This window comes from Macaca nemestrina, chromosome 12 (genome assembly GCF_043159975.1).
Source record: "Macaca nemestrina isolate mMacNem1 chromosome 12, mMacNem.hap1, whole genome shotgun sequence".
Lineage (NCBI taxonomy): Eukaryota > Metazoa > Chordata > Mammalia > Primates > Cercopithecidae > Macaca > Macaca nemestrina.
In genome coordinates this window covers 126,141,409-126,156,451 of record NC_092136.1, presented here as the reverse complement: position 1 = coordinate 126,156,451, position 15,043 = coordinate 126,141,409, and the positions used below count along the sequence as shown (strand labels likewise).

At 50.0% G+C, this 15,043-nt stretch overlaps 1 protein-coding gene and 1 long non-coding RNA gene across 10 annotated transcripts in view; one reads left to right on the top strand and one right to left on the bottom strand.

Annotated features, from left to right (window-relative positions):
- Nucleotides 1–15,043, top strand: part of LOC105476237 (kirre like nephrin family adhesion molecule 3) — a 579,748-nt gene that overhangs the window by 414,436 nt on the left and 150,269 nt on the right. The gene's annotated exons all lie outside the window — the stretch shown is intronic.
- LOC105476236 (uncharacterized) overlaps nt 1–15,043 on the bottom strand; it is a 227,226-nt gene that overhangs the window by 76,100 nt on the left and 136,083 nt on the right. For both annotated transcript variants that reach the window (XR_011611277.1, XR_011611276.1), the window contains one exon: nt 74–1,117. This is a non-coding gene — a long non-coding RNA (uncharacterized lncRNA). The remainder of the gene's footprint in view (nt 1–73; nt 1,118–15,043) is intronic.

Here is a 15,043-nt window from a genome sequence, read left to right as displayed (position 1 = left end):
GGGGCAGATCACTCACCGTGCAGTGGCAGTGACCTTCACAGACCATTTCTCCTCCTTCCAGCCCCCTGCTTACCTGAGACCATGTTCTCTTTCTTCTGCTGCGTCCACAGTGAGCCACAGCAGGGCCGCATGTAGCCATGGCAGACACAGCCCTTGAGGTGGGGACCGCTGGGGTGTTGCAGACCTCAGCCACACAAAAGGTCTGCCACAGCATCTAATTTCTGGAAGACTTAGGGATTTAAGGCAGAGCCCTGCAGACAGGGCTGGCTGAAAAGCCTCATGGGAGTCGACTCTGGGAACTGGGGGCCCAGGAAAGTGGGTGTAATCTTAGACTGCATTAAAAATTGCAAAGCAATTTTTAAAACAGAGGGAGGTAATGTTCTTCTGGGCTTTGCTTGGTCGGGCTACATCTGGAATTTTGGGTTCAGTTCTAAAAATCATTTTGAAAGGAGATATTAACAAAACAGAATAACCAAGGTAGTTAAGGTCAAAAAAACCGTATCAAATGAGGAAGAGGCAAGTCTGTATAATAGTTAGGTAGGCAGACCTCAGAGTCCAGTTCCTGGGTTTACATTTGAGCTCAACAAATGCTCAACAATGTAAGCCAGAGTTAGTGTCCAGACTGGTGTTGAGATCAGCTTCCAAAGGACGGTGGCACGCGCTGCTGTAGTGGCCCTGGCTGGTTCCGAGGGAGCCCCTGCTCCTAAGGATGGGGCACAGCAGAAAAAGGAGTGTCCAGGAGTGGCTGAGCAGAGCCTCAGCCAGCAGCTGAGACACTAGGCAAGGTCTAGCCCCAGCCCCAGGAGGCAGGGATGAAATGCCAGCAAGGTCAGGTGAGGCGGCAGGATAAAGTGGCAGGATAAAGCTTGGCACACTCCCAAGCTTCAATGACTGGTGCACTCGTCGAGAAACTGAGGCTGGGAGGTAAGGGGCTGCACTCACGCCCTATAGGGACCTCTGTGTCATGGATGACTCAGTGCCGGAGAGACGGGATGTGCTTTGAGTTCAGAAACGTGGGAGTGTTTGTCCCAGCACTGCTATGTGATGAGCCGTGTTACTATGCACCAGTGACTCAGCCTCTCTGAGATTCCATTTCCTCCTTTGAACACAAGAGTACCTACAGGGTTAAGACCAAGGGGAAAAAACTTAAGACAACTGACATGCATAGCTCTCTCTCAGTTTCCCAAGCCCATGGGGCCCTGAGTCCCAGCCTGCTGGTGGGCGGGCGGAGGGCGGCTGCCACAGCCCTGCTTGCCTTGACCAGGAGCAGCACAGTTCCGGGACAAAGTTGGCCACAGTGCCCCCATCCAGGAGGAGTCAGAGGGCGTCCCCACACCCCACCAGGCTGTAGCTTCTGTTCCCCTGCACTCAGACGCTGCCGACAGCCCAGACTCCTTCAGCTCTGGAGGGCTTGGAGGGCCCTTCATCTGCCATTGTGTTATTTGTTGTCCCTGTTGTCGTGATGAACAGAGGAGAAATATTGTCTCCAGCCAGAGCCTCTGGAGGCAGACACCTCGAGAGGCAGCGGCTCCAGGGCAGCAGTAATTGCTCTGATTGGAAGGCGTTTCCTCAGGTTGCTGGAAGGGACTGGGAGAGGCAGCTAGTGCGTGGATGCCCTGGGTTCCAGGAAAATCCTGGGGGCTTGCAGCCCCATTGAAGAATGAGTGCCAGGCTCCACAGCCCAAAGTGCTGTCCTCTCTTTCTCCCTGCAGCAAGCTCCCTGCTGGAATGACTGATGCCCTCGGTCTCCCCTGGTCCCCCACCAGCGCCACCTTCTTCCCACCTCAGCTCACTTGTTCTCAGGAGACAGAATTCCAGCTCCACTCATAAATCCATTCATTTGACGTATATTTCCTGAGCACACCTCCTAATTGCCAAGCTGTGCTTTAGGTGCTTGGGATTTATCAGGGAATAAAACAGCTCCCTGTCCTTGTAGGCCTTACCTTTGAACCAGGGAGACAGACTCTAAACAAAAGCATAATAAATTGGTAAATTATATAGAATGTTATAGCATGTTCAATGCTATGGGGAAAATAGAGCAGGGGAGTGAGGAGGATTGGAGTGCCCAGGGCAGGTGCAAGGTTTGGACTCCAAAGGGAAATTCCAGCAAGGACTCCTCCTCTCTTTCCCCTCCCTGCCTCAGGGCCCCCAGCAAGGCTCCACCCAAACCCCTCCAGGTTGCTGTTCCAGGGAAGGGGAGTCCCCAGATTCCACTGGAGTCCCCAATTCCTATTCCCACCCCTACCAGCCAGCATAGCCCTCCCAGGTAACTTGCATATTGCAAAGCACTTTTAACATGCAAACACATCCTGTTTAAGCCCCTCTTCAAGGACACCCATGTCCAAGTACACTTATTCTCATTTTGTGGATTAGGAAGCTGGGGGTCAGAGAAGCTGAGTATCAAAGGGCAACACCACACATCTCTAATAAGTGGTAGAGCCAGACCTTGATCAGGACTTTGACTCCCCATCTGACCTCTCGGCCAGTGTTACTCTCACGTCCATGATCTCATTGCATCCCACAATGATTCCATGAGCCGGAAACAATAAATCCCATTTTGCTGATGGGAAACTAAGACTAGAGAGTTTAAGTAACTAGCCAAGGTCACACAGCTAGCAAACGGCAGATATAGGACTTGTCCACAATCTACCACATGGCCCAATGCTCTCCCGCTGAGCCCTAGATCTGAGCCGTGCAGTCCACCTCTCCCTTCTTCCTAAAGCCCTCCAAAGACAGACCTCTGCCCCTCCCTGTACCAGGGCCCAGCTCCCCTTAGAGTCATTCATTCCGTGCATTCACTCACTCCCACAAAAACTGAAAAGAAGAGAAAAGATAGATGGCAATGAGAATTGTGTTCAACTATTTTACTTAAGTCATAATCATTCCTAATCTAAATTTGCTGGAATGTATTACACAACCTAATCATTCACATATATTGTACTGCGGTTTCAATTTAGTGAAAAGTAAAAGCCATTCAGAGGCAGAAATATGTTAAATGAACATCTCCCAGATTACAGTCCTTCAGCGAGATAAAGTGCAACCAGATTTTTTTTTTTTTTTTTTTTTTAAATTCAGGAATTGGTGCTGCCTGCTCCTCTTTCGATTTGGGTGCATTTCTGGCTCCTCTTCCACACACAGTGAAAGGCTGGGGGAGTGGAGAGCACAATGAAGACTGCAGGCTACAGGGTTGGGGAGAGGGAAGGGCTGTGGGTTTGGGAATGTGACGGCTTCATGACCCACTGCTCCTGATTGGAAAGCTGCCCAGCCAGGGTCTGCGAACTGCTCCTGGCTTACCTCTCTGCCTCACGCCTCACAGCTTCCCCTGCAGCTCTGCTCCAGGCCAGACCCAACATGCCATCACCAGAGCAGAGCGTGTTCTTTCTGACCTTCCAGCCTTTGCACATGCTGCCTCCACAGCCTGGAACACTCTGCAGCCCCGTCTTCATCTCCCTGTCTCCTATTTGTCCGTCGGGTTTCAGCTTGGCTGTCATGCCCCCAGTGGACATTTTCCAAGAACTGCCATGTCTGGAGGGTGGCTCTCCCTACACAACACCACAATGCTCTGGGCTCTTCCACTAGAGCATCCGTCACACTGCATCGTCACTGTCTGTTGATGCATCTCTCCCACTGACTCCCAGTTCCTTGAGGCAGGGACTCTCTCTGGTTTACAGTTGTGCCCCCATGCTTAGCCATAGTAGGTGTTCAATGGATGTTCATTGACTGAATTCACCACCCCAAGCCTTCGAACAGTGACTTGCCCTTCTCCCAGTACTTTTAGGGCCCTTGCGGCATGCCTGCCTCCAGATCTCCCTACAAGCTGGGTCGGGTTTTATCCTCATCTGGATGGTTGGTCACCAAGAGCCCCCAGCAGAACAGTGCCCAAGTGATGCGAAGCCATGCCCCAGCTCCTGACCCAGTGCCTTCACAGTGCCACCTTGTATCCGCTACTTCAACAGGGACAAGAGGCAGCACCCAAGTCCTCACAGCCAGAGAAAGTGACGAAGCTTGATGTGCCGTTGTAAACATTGAATCTGAAGCCAAAAGACCCGAGTTCAACTCTTGATTTCTGCTACGTGCAGTTTATGGTCCTGAACGAGTTACCTAATTAATCTCACTGAGCCTGAGGTTTATAAAATGGAAAGTAACAATACCTGATGCCTCTGTTGTTAGGAAGAACTAATGACAAGCAGAAAGAGGGCACGGTTATGTGCTTAGAGGCAGCAGTGCTCCCGTCAGTAGAGAGGCTGTGAGACCCTTTCACCCGCTCAAGTTCAGTGAGAGGCTCTCAGCAAGACAGCTTCCTATTTGATGTAACTATCCAGTCCAAGCTGGATTACCTAGTTACCTACTTACTCCTTCATGATTTAAACAGGGAAATGGCAGCGCTAGACAATGTGATTTTTATTGATTTTAGCTCTATGTTCTTCATGAACAAGGACACATGAGGAGTGGTCTCTCCAATTCAAGGTCCTCAGGTGCCTTTTCTGGACCAAATGTCTTGCTGTGTTTTCCCTAATGTGCGCCGAAATCTGAGCTCATCCCCTTCTCCCATCATCTGAACGCGTCCGGGGAGGGATCCTGTGGCTGAGTAATGCTCTCCAATAGAGGGTTTGTTTTTAAAGAGAGGAAGTAAAGAATAATGTTCCTGTTCCAAGCTGCTGAGGGAATTAGGAAGGCAGACGGCCATTACTCAGGCTGGAATCCTGCCAGGGCTTATGATATCATATTTATTTGCCAAGAAAAACATCTCCCTCCTCTGTCTCAGGCAGCTCAGGGAAGCCGAAGCCCAACTCCAATCACCTTCCGTGCCTTAGGTTTAAGACACAGACGGAACTTAACGAGAGCGACGGTCGTTTACACTGATGGAGTACCTTTTAGCTAGATGGCCCCCCAGAGTGTGACAAGGCTTCAGGACAGACAAACAGACCGGCGTAGAGTGCTAGGCACCGCATCCCTTCGTTCCCACGTTCCACAGAGGCGCATCCCCCAGGGCCTCTGCCACTTGGCATGAGGGTGGAACTCCAAGCAGTTCTCCTATCCAGTCCACTGCTTCCAAACTCTGTTAAGAAAGCAGGGGCTGGGAGTGAAGCCTCTTGATAAAATTCCACAAACTGTCTTGGTAAAGGTTAATTCCTGGCCGGGCGCGGTGGCTCATGCCTGTAATTCCAACGCTTTGGGAGGCTGAGGCGGGCGGATCACCTGAGGTTAGGAATTCGAGAGTAGCCTGGCCGACATGTTGAAAACCCCTCTCTACTAAAAATACAAAATTTAGCCGGGCGTGGTGGTGAGTGCCTGTAATCCCAGCTACTGGGGAGGCGCGGCACAAGAATTACTTGAATCCCGGAGGCAGAGGTTGCAGTGAGCTGAGATCGCGTCATTGCACTCCAGCCTGGCTAACGGATGAAGTCACAGTTGTCTGATATCTGATATTATTGAGTTAAGTGCCCATTATTGGGGTTGTGGCCTGTTGACAGTGACCCATGTGTGGTAGTGGTATCTGGCCTGCCACTTCAAGGGTGTCACAGTGGGGAAGCTCTGCCCCAGCTCTAAACGACACCCCTCCTGCTTCGGCTTCAGTCCGGTTAGACACTGGAGAGAAGCTGGTAGTGTCATTGGCGGTGTTATTCTGAGTGCCCTGGTACAGGAGGAGGAGAGCTAAGCCCACGTGGGACATGGAGAAAGGCCACCTTTGCTCCCCTCTGCCTGCCTCTGCAGCCAGCCTCAATCATACTCACAGGCCTGGGCTGAGCTGAGGAGCATGGACAAAATGAGTTTTCAGACTACTGGGGGCTTTGTATGGGGAAGGGAGGGGCCCATCCTAGAGTCCAGGAGAGTAAGGAGCTGCCATCAGAGAGGGCAAACCTTGACAAGTTCCCGGGGCACTCAGAGGAGCGCATCCACAGGCGCTGACCAGACGTTGGAGAAGTGTTAGAATAAGTTGTATAGGATCTAGATATGGCAGCAAAGAGATGGGAACGCCAACACCCTAATTCCAGGGCACCAACCGTCCACACTGCCTGTGGACCGTGCTCCCAGGCTATGGTGATGGTCTGTTTTCCTTGCTCAAGCAAGCAGCCCACAATGCAGAATTCGTCGGGTGCCCTGGCTGCCGCCACTGCTCAAATTTTACTCACGAGGATGGCTTTGTGACGGATGCATCATCTCATTTTCCTGGAAGTCCTGAGGGGCAGCCACCAGATTGTGCACGCTGAATGTCAGCTATATTAAGCTAACACATTCACATCATTGAAAAGCCCTATTTACACATAATAAACATGGGGATAGTTGCCGTGGAGGAAATAATATAGTATTGATTAAAACAATGGCCTGTAATGCCTTCTGAAAGCCTGCAGCCACCAGCAGCCTCCACAGCGGGTTGCACACAGGCAGCCTCCCTACCTGGCTGCCTCGGGCCTGCTGTCAGCTGTCACTTTCTAAATGGAGGAGACAGGCATTTCCCCGGGCCAGGGTCGTGACAGCAGGAGCCTCCATTTCGGGAGCCTCGCTGTGTGCCAGGCACCGTACTGAGGGCTTGTTCTCGTTTATCCCCATAGAAGCTCCTTGAGGTAGGTGGGATGATTCTTTGCATTTTACAAAGAAGGAAGCAGACTCACAGAGGAGTTAAATGTCTTGCCAGGGGTCGCACAACTAATAAGTGATGACACTGGGATTTGAGCCTAAGTGCGTCTAACTCCACAGCGCATCCCGTCCTCCTCATGCTAGACTCCTTCGTGTATTCATTTCTAACTCGATATGTAAATGTATGAACAGAGAAGCTCCAGGTGCTCGTGCTGAGGCCCTTGGCAGGGTGTTATCATTGGTTCAGTGAGGGATGGTCTGTGATCAGCTCAACCTCAGCCATGATCCCAGCTATCCTAAGCTGAGGAGGAGACCTGTGGTTTGGCAGAACTGGAGATTTCAGAGTCCCTGAAATAGGAAATCTCATTTTAGAAAGACGGCTTATTGCTCTAGAGCTGCTGGCAGGCCTAGAGCGGGGGCATATTTTCCCTGGTAGCCGCACAATACCCTTGGCTCAGAAAGAGTCCATAGTGAGCTGAGGATAGCAGGAAGGTCCAGGACTATATCTGGCATGGCGTGTCAGATGGAGGAGGCTCCAGAAGCACACAGGAGGTATGGGGCCCAGGGAGCCAGCTGTCCACATCTGGAACCACATTCTTCCACGATGGTGGGTAACTGGTGTGGATGGGAGAGATAGGAGGGTCTGAGTATCAAGAACAGATAGCAGTGTCCCTCTGTTAGCAATGAGCATCTCTGCTATGCTCTGCCATTTGCTGACTGTGTAGCTTTGGGCAAGTCACTTAGGCTATCTAAGCCCTCAAACCAAAATTAAGGATAATACTTCTTCAGTAAGTCAGATAATTCAGCATAATACTTTTTCAGTATGTCAGATAATTAAGGATAATACTTCTTTAGTACTTCTTCAATACGTCAGTGTTGCAAGAGCTTAAAAGGAAAATATGTCGCTGCATGAAGCACTGACCTTTAACAGTCAACACTCAATTAAGGTCAATGCTGATCTTACAACGTTTTTGCAAATACTTGGTGACCTTCCCTTCCCATCCTCGTGGGGCTTTAGGCCTGCAGAAGCCCCAATCTTCTGAATTCAGTTCTCACCCCTCCCCCACCTGACCTGCCGCTCAGGTCACCCATCCGCCTGCTTCTCAGCTGTCCCTGCCGTGCAGTTCAGATTGGGAAGGTAAATGGGCAGATTTTCACATCTGCCGAAATCCTTGCTTCACTGGGTTTCATTTTCTTCCGCTATAGCGGAGGATTTCCACTAAACCCCCGAACCGTGTCTGGATTATTGCTTCCGGCAGCATCAGGGGAATGCGTTCTGATACCAAACACCAAGGCAGAAACACACACCAGAGCTCAGCAAGGCTGGTGAAGGCACCACTGTGTTGCCGCTGGTGAATCTCAGGCCCACTAGCAAGCAGTGCATCCTTGCAATGCACAGTGGCAGGAGTCGGTCCTGGTCTGGCCTGAGTGGGAGGACAGGCTGTGCAGAGGACGCTCAGTTGAGAGTACACCCCTCGCTTGAGAGATGAGAAGACAGAAGCCCAAAGAGACTCCACGATTGGCTCAATATCACCCAGTAAGGCCAGAGGAATCACACAGGCAAAACCAGGGCCAGATCACAGGGAAGAGCCTGGCTTTGGGGTGTGAGGATCTAGGTTCCAGCCCTTCTGTCACATAGCCGTGTGACCTTGGGCAAGCTGCTTAAGCTCCAGGACTCTCTGTATTCATTGTTCCATTCCCATCTGTGGAATGGAACAATGAATACACGCCCTTGTGTAAGCAGGGATCCAGGAGGCCGGGTGTGGTCTGTTACCTGTGCTCAGTTCATAGCTGGCCCCTTTCCAGCACCTTCCCCTTGTCCCTGTCATTCACTTCCCTGCCGCGTCAGGACAGCAGAGGCTCTCGTGTGAGGTGCTTTGCCTCCTACTCCGGTTCTGAGACATAACCCTGGTTTAAGAGGAGACTCCTGTCTATTGCAGGACATGGTGATTATAGTTAATAACAATGGATTGTATAATTGGAAATTGCTCAGAGAATAGGTTTTAAATGTTCTCACCATGCACAAAAAAAAATGATATGTATGTGAGGTAATGGATATGTTAATTCACTGATCTATTCATTCCACAATGTATGCTTTTATCAAAACGTCATCTCGTATACCATAAATAGATCTACAACTTTTAGCTTCAATTTTAAAAATAAATGCAAGTTTTAAAATTGAATACAGGCTGGGCGTGGTGGCTCATGCCTGTAATCCCAGCACTTTGGGAGGCTGAGGAGGGCAGATCACCTGAGGTCAGGAGTTCAAGGCCAGCCTGGTCAACATGGTGAAACCCTGTCTCTACAAAAATACAAAAATTAGCCAGGCATGATGGCGGGTGCCTGTAACCCCAGCTACTCGGGAGCCTGAAGCGGGAAAATCGCTTGAACCCGGGAGGTAGAGGTTGCAGTGAGCTAAGATTGCACAACTGCACTCCAGCCTGGGCAACAGACTGAGACTCTGTCTCAAAAAAAAAAAAAAAAAAGAATATAATGTGACCAGCTCTAAACCCCCAAACTATAGCAAAATTATATTTGAAATTCTAAGCAATGAGGGGAGGCCCCAGAGCTTCTGGGGCGCTGATTTTATCTGCCACTCTTCATTCCCATGGCTGCTGTCCCGCCTCCATGTTCTTTAAACTGGCATTGCAGGCATGGTTTGAGAAGGGCTGTCTAACCCTTTCCAGAGCTAGGACCTGGCATTTATGTGAGCACCTACTTCACCATAGGCAGTGGATCTGCACAAAAGAGTCATTTATTTATGAAGCACATGCAAAGACTGAAAGGGGATGCCATTGAGGTTTAAGTGCAACCCAGAGACTGTAACGTCAAGGAAGAAGAAAAAAAAAAAAAAAACTAGAAACTCCTAGAACAGGTAGGGCCAGGTGGGGCTGGGGAGGGAGGTTATTTTAGACAGACAGAGTCCAGGGCAAGTTCTTCCTTCCTGAATCAGAGGGGAAGACAGGGCAGAGCAGTCCTGGACCACATGTGGCCCTGCTTGTCCAGGGTGCACAGAAACTGTGCCAGGCCCTCTCCTGCAGGAGGGCAGTGAACAAATGTGCCTGACAGCACACAGGGCTGAGCCAGGGCGAACAAGAGGCTCCAACACAGGAGAAGAAATTCCAGGCTCCACCCTCTGTGCTCAAAGCCCTCCACAGTATACCTCCACTGACCTTTCTAGACTTCCCTGCACAGGTCCTGCCCTCCACTCAGGGCCACCCTTGCCCATCGCTACCTGAACCCTTGGCTCAAGCCATTCCTCCTCCTAGAATGTTCTCCTGCTCTCTGGCTGACCAGTCCCCAGCACTACAGGTGGCCCGGTCTAGTCCAACCTCCTCCACAAAGACCTCCCTGGCCAGCCCAGCCATGGTGTCTGTGGCTATCCTTTGTGTACACACCCTGTCTCCCCAACTGCGGGTCCTCTGGAGGCTGCAGTGCCATCCAGTGCATCTTTATGCTTTCAGCTGTGCCCCATAACTGGCCCCTCCAGCAAGTATGTGTCAAATTCCTACTGTGGACCAGACACAGTGACAAGTGTTAAAAGTGTTAAAAGATGACTTGGGGCCGGGCTCAGTGACTCATGTCTGTAATCCCAGCACTTTGGGAGGCAGAGGCGGTGGATCACAAGGTCAGGAGATTGAAACCATCCTGGCTAACACAGTGAAACCCCATCTCTACAAAAAATTAGTAAAAATTAGCCGGGCATGGTGGCGTGTAGTCCCAGCTACTCGGGAGACTGAGGAAGGAGAATGGCATGAACCCGGAAGGCGGGGATTGCGGTGAGCCAAGATCGCACCATTGTACTCCAGCCTGGACAGAGCAAGACTCTGCCTCAAAAAAAAAAAAATATATATATATATATATATATATATATATGACTTGGCTCCCTCTTTTAAGGACCTCACAATTCAAGGAGACAGACAGGTGAACAGAAAAACATCACACAGAGGTGGAGAGAGACAGGGGGTCATGAGACCAGAGAGGGTGTTTGGGCACATTGCTTACCAGCAGTGGTAACCTGGAAGCATTGTCCAGATCCAGGTACAACTCCAGATACAAATGCCATCCCCCTCAGGGCTCCCCACTCTAGGGCCACAGGTGCATTTGCCTCCTTTGTACCCCGCCCTGTTTTTTCTGCCCCTCTTCTGTCTCCCCAGTTCTCCTCTTCCACTGGCTTCCTGCATGAACCTGGGCCCCGTTTGTTCCTGAGAGAAGTTATTCGTTAAATTAGAGGGTGGTTCCCAGGGACACTGAGCACTCGGCACAGAAGAGACTTAGTAGAAATCTAATAAGTAAATCAGAGCGATAAAAGCTCAGACAACAAGCAGGAGGATTTAGGAAATGAGGAGCTGCACTCTCAGGTACCCAAGGAAGTCATAACTGACAGAGCAGCTCGCACCCCCTGGCCCTGGATGCAATTTAAGAAACTGGATTTTATACTCACCTGCGTTTGGGAGCTAACTGCCCTCCCACGTGATAAATCCTAAGGCTCTTGGTGGAACTCCCTGGGGCCCGCACCACCGTCATCTGTTTCAGACGACCCATTCGTCCTCCGGGACCGTCGATGGCTGGCAGGAAGGGAGGGCCTCTCTGCGACATTGGTGAGCTCTGGTGCGTGGCTTTCTTGGCCATGGCTTCTTGGAGGCAGCACACAGACAGAGCATGGGCTTTGGGTTTGATCCAGTCTCGTTCTGTTGCTGTGGCCTCAGACAGTTGTCTCGCCTTGCCGGTCCTCGTTGTCTTCATAAGTCACAGAAAGTCCTTTCTCTAGGCATGATGAGGCTGAGTGAGAGAGTGTGTGAAAAGCGTTTTGCAGGGAAGATACTTGCTCATAGATGGCCAATACGTGGTGGCTCATTTTCACCTTGGAATCAGTAAGTCCAGACTAGGTGTGATAGGAGACCCTGGAACTCTTACATCTCCAGGGACAGGGGACAGTCATTGAGACAGAAGGAGCAGGACTGGTGCTGAGTCAGAAGTCCGGAAGCCTGTTGGTCAGGAATAGTTTGCCATACCCATTGCCAGAACTGTCCATGGTGTGAGGCGGATTCTGAGTCCCTCCCCCAGGACCTAAGCAGGCAGCATGTGTATACGCATACGCGCTCACCCATGTGCTCCACATGCTGTCACACATTCATGATACTTACTGTTCACAATGTGCCCACCCACAGGGACATGCCACACCCCAAGTTCTCACCCCGTCCCCACCTGTGTGCACAATACACACTCCCGCTCCTATTAGCAGGTAGGCGCCGAGTCGCGCTCATGTGGAAGTTCACGCCAAGCCCACGATCATCCCTTTTCTTTCCTAGTATGTGAACGAACGCTCTCTTCCAATGAATTACCATTTTGCCCTCCTCTTTCTCTGTGAGATGCTGAGGAAGGACCAGGGAATGAAGCCAGAGTCTAAGGGGAGAGGGAGGGAGCATTTCCTGGGCTGCAAGCGTCCCAGGACCCAAACAGCCTCAGGGTTGTTTATTTCGGAAAAGAAAAGATTGTCTGTTAAACTTCTCAGTAGTTGAGTGGAAGAGGGATTAGTCTCATTCTGTGTTGCCTCACGGTGCAGATTTGGGACTAATGAGGCAAAGTTGCAAGGCTGTAGGGAATATTTAAACTCAACATAGAAGAACTCTAAAATTATTTAAACTCTCCAAAAATGAAAAGCACAGCTTCCAAAGTAATGAGCTCCCTGTCTTTAGAATGATCCAAGGGAAACCCATGTGACTACTTCTCCAAGGTGCTAACAAGGGAATCCTTTAGCACTGGGTGTGAGAACGGCACTGATTAACCTCAAAGACCCTTTTTGTTCAATGAATCTAGAACTGGGCGGTCATCACACAGCCTCTCACTCAGCTATTCTCTCTGAAGGTAAGGATGACATCTAGACCAGAGGCAGGACAGTTAGTTTCTTCTTTATTTTTTTTTTTTTTTTAATTGAGACAGAGTCTTGCTCTGTTGCCTAGGCTGGAGTGCAGTGGCACAATCTCAGCTCACTGCAAGCTCCGCTTCCCGCGTTCAAGCTATTCTTCTGCCTCAGCCTCCCAAATAACTGGGGTTACAAGCACCTGCCACCACGCCTGGCTAATTTTTTTTTTTTTTTTTTTTTAGTAGAGATGGGGTTTCGCCACATTGGCCAGGCTGGTCTCAATCTCCTGACCTCAGGTGATCCACCTGCCTCGGCCTTCCAAAGTGCTGGGATTACAAGCATAAGCCACTGTGCCAGGCCAGCGGTTAGTTTCTAGGATGCTGGTTTCCAGCAGGGCCCCCTCCCCACTCTGAGTTATCACACCCAAATTTGTCCAACAGGCGCCCTGGACCTTTTCCCAGAGACCTGGTATTCCTTAGGTTTTGTCCCTGCCCCCTCCCATCGACCTGACCTGAGTGCAGAAGTCCTGATACTAAATTTGTTTCAGGTGACATTTTGATGAATTCAGACCCAAACTCACTCAGCTTATTGATCCTAGAGAAAATGTTCATCCTTTAAAGACCACCAAACTGCATACTTAATCCATGTGCCACATACTGGGTCGATATGAAACACTGCCAAGACAAACATTTTGCTGAGCCCTTTATTGAAAGAGGGCTCTGTGACATTCTATTTCTCTCTTCCTTCCACGTGGACTGAGCCCCAATGCCCTTCCCCCCACCCCCGCCCAGAGGTTGAGTGGCCATCAGCAGCAAAGGCACAGGTCCTCAGTTATGGGAGCCCTTGAGCCTCTCTGAGCCTCAGTCTTCTCGTATGAGAAGTACAGGAAGCAACAACTCCCTGCCCAGTTACAGTGTGGACTAAATGGCAGAACTCCGTGTGTGTAAAGTGCCCAGCACGTAGCAGCATCTCAGTAAAGGCCCATCTCTTGTCCTTCCTTTTGCATTCCAGTAGGGAGAGCTTCATCTGTGGCTCAGGAATCCCTTGCTCCTCAGCTGATTAAAAAGGACCCTCTCAGTGTGCATCAAAAATCTAAGTGCCCGAGAAGAAAGGAAGCAAATTAATGAACTCGTACATGCGTGTGCACCCACATTCAAACCAACTAGAGGTACCAAGCACCAGCCATGCAAGGCCAAGCTGTGGTGGGTGGCACACTGCCAGCTTGAGATAGGGTTTGGTGAGAGCATTTTGGGGATGCTGAGGTCCAGGGATGTTTAATAATTTGCCCAAGCCCACAGGAAACTTCCTACAACTAAATTACATGTAAGGGAAAGGACCTAAATAGAGGCTGTCTAAAATGGAAGCTCAGGAAGGCAAAAATTCTTGTCTATCTTGTTCATCACAATATTCATAACAGCCAGAACTGACACAGAGTGAGCTATCCTTGAACGAATGAATGAGAATGAATGAATGACATTAGAATAAACTCAAAGATAAAAACCTGAATGACTGGAAGGTTAACTACATAAAGCTGACCCATACTTGAGGCTGACTTATAGTTCTGTAAAAGGAAGGACAAATGAAGGTAGGAGGAAGGAGCAAGGCTGGAGCCCTGCTCAGAGTCCCATTCTCAAACCAGCAGAGAAGATCTCAGACCTCAGCCCTCATCTTGGCCCCCAGAATTTTGAAGGGGCACACAGTGCCAAATCAAATATTAATCTGTTGAATTAGAGTAGATCATCCCTGTCTGTGGAGTCACTCGTCACATATACATGTGCACTGAGTGCCTACGATGTGCCAGGCCCTGTGCCAGGTTCTAGAGATTAATAGAGATGGTTCCCACCTCACAGTCTGGGAGGGGTGGAGCAAAAATACAAAACCATGGTTGCATCTATAAGGCAGTCTCATAGCAAAGGTATGAATGAATGAAGAGGTATGAATAAGGCAGTTGGGGTGTGCCCAGAGGACGGGATGCCCATCTGCAATGGTAGGGGTAGAGAAGGCCACACACAGAGGAGTTTCTTGGGGGCTCTTGAACTGTGAATGAAATGTGATGTTTGAGAGGGGTATGAGAATCCCCGATAGAAGGAACAGCAGCCCCAGTAGGACAGCCACCAGGCAGCCCCTTTCTCTGAGAGCTGAACAAAGCTGTTCCCTGAGCTGCTATGGGTATTAACTCCAACAGCATAGCAGTCTCTATTCAAGCTACAGAACTGGAATTCTCAGGCTAATCTTAGAGTATCTTATTATTTTCTGGACTTTTAGCATACCCCTGTACTTTCTAATAATATATTATATTTCTAACTAAGTACCATTTATAGGGGCTTACGACGTGTCCAGCCTTGGTTCCATACATTTAGACAGGGTTTAGGAACACACCTCTCTTTACCCTTACCTCCCAGTATTATCTCCAGTCCTCATTGCAGCCCAAGACCTCTCCATTGTACACATTGAGGAGACTGAAGGCGGACATCTGTGATCAAGAGCTAAGAGGTGGTTGTGATGCCCACACTACTGTGTGAGAAGGCCCCAGGGCTGTGGGATCAATGGTCCAACCTTCCTAGGCTGGCTTCTCTTGGCCTCAGGAGCCAAGAGAGA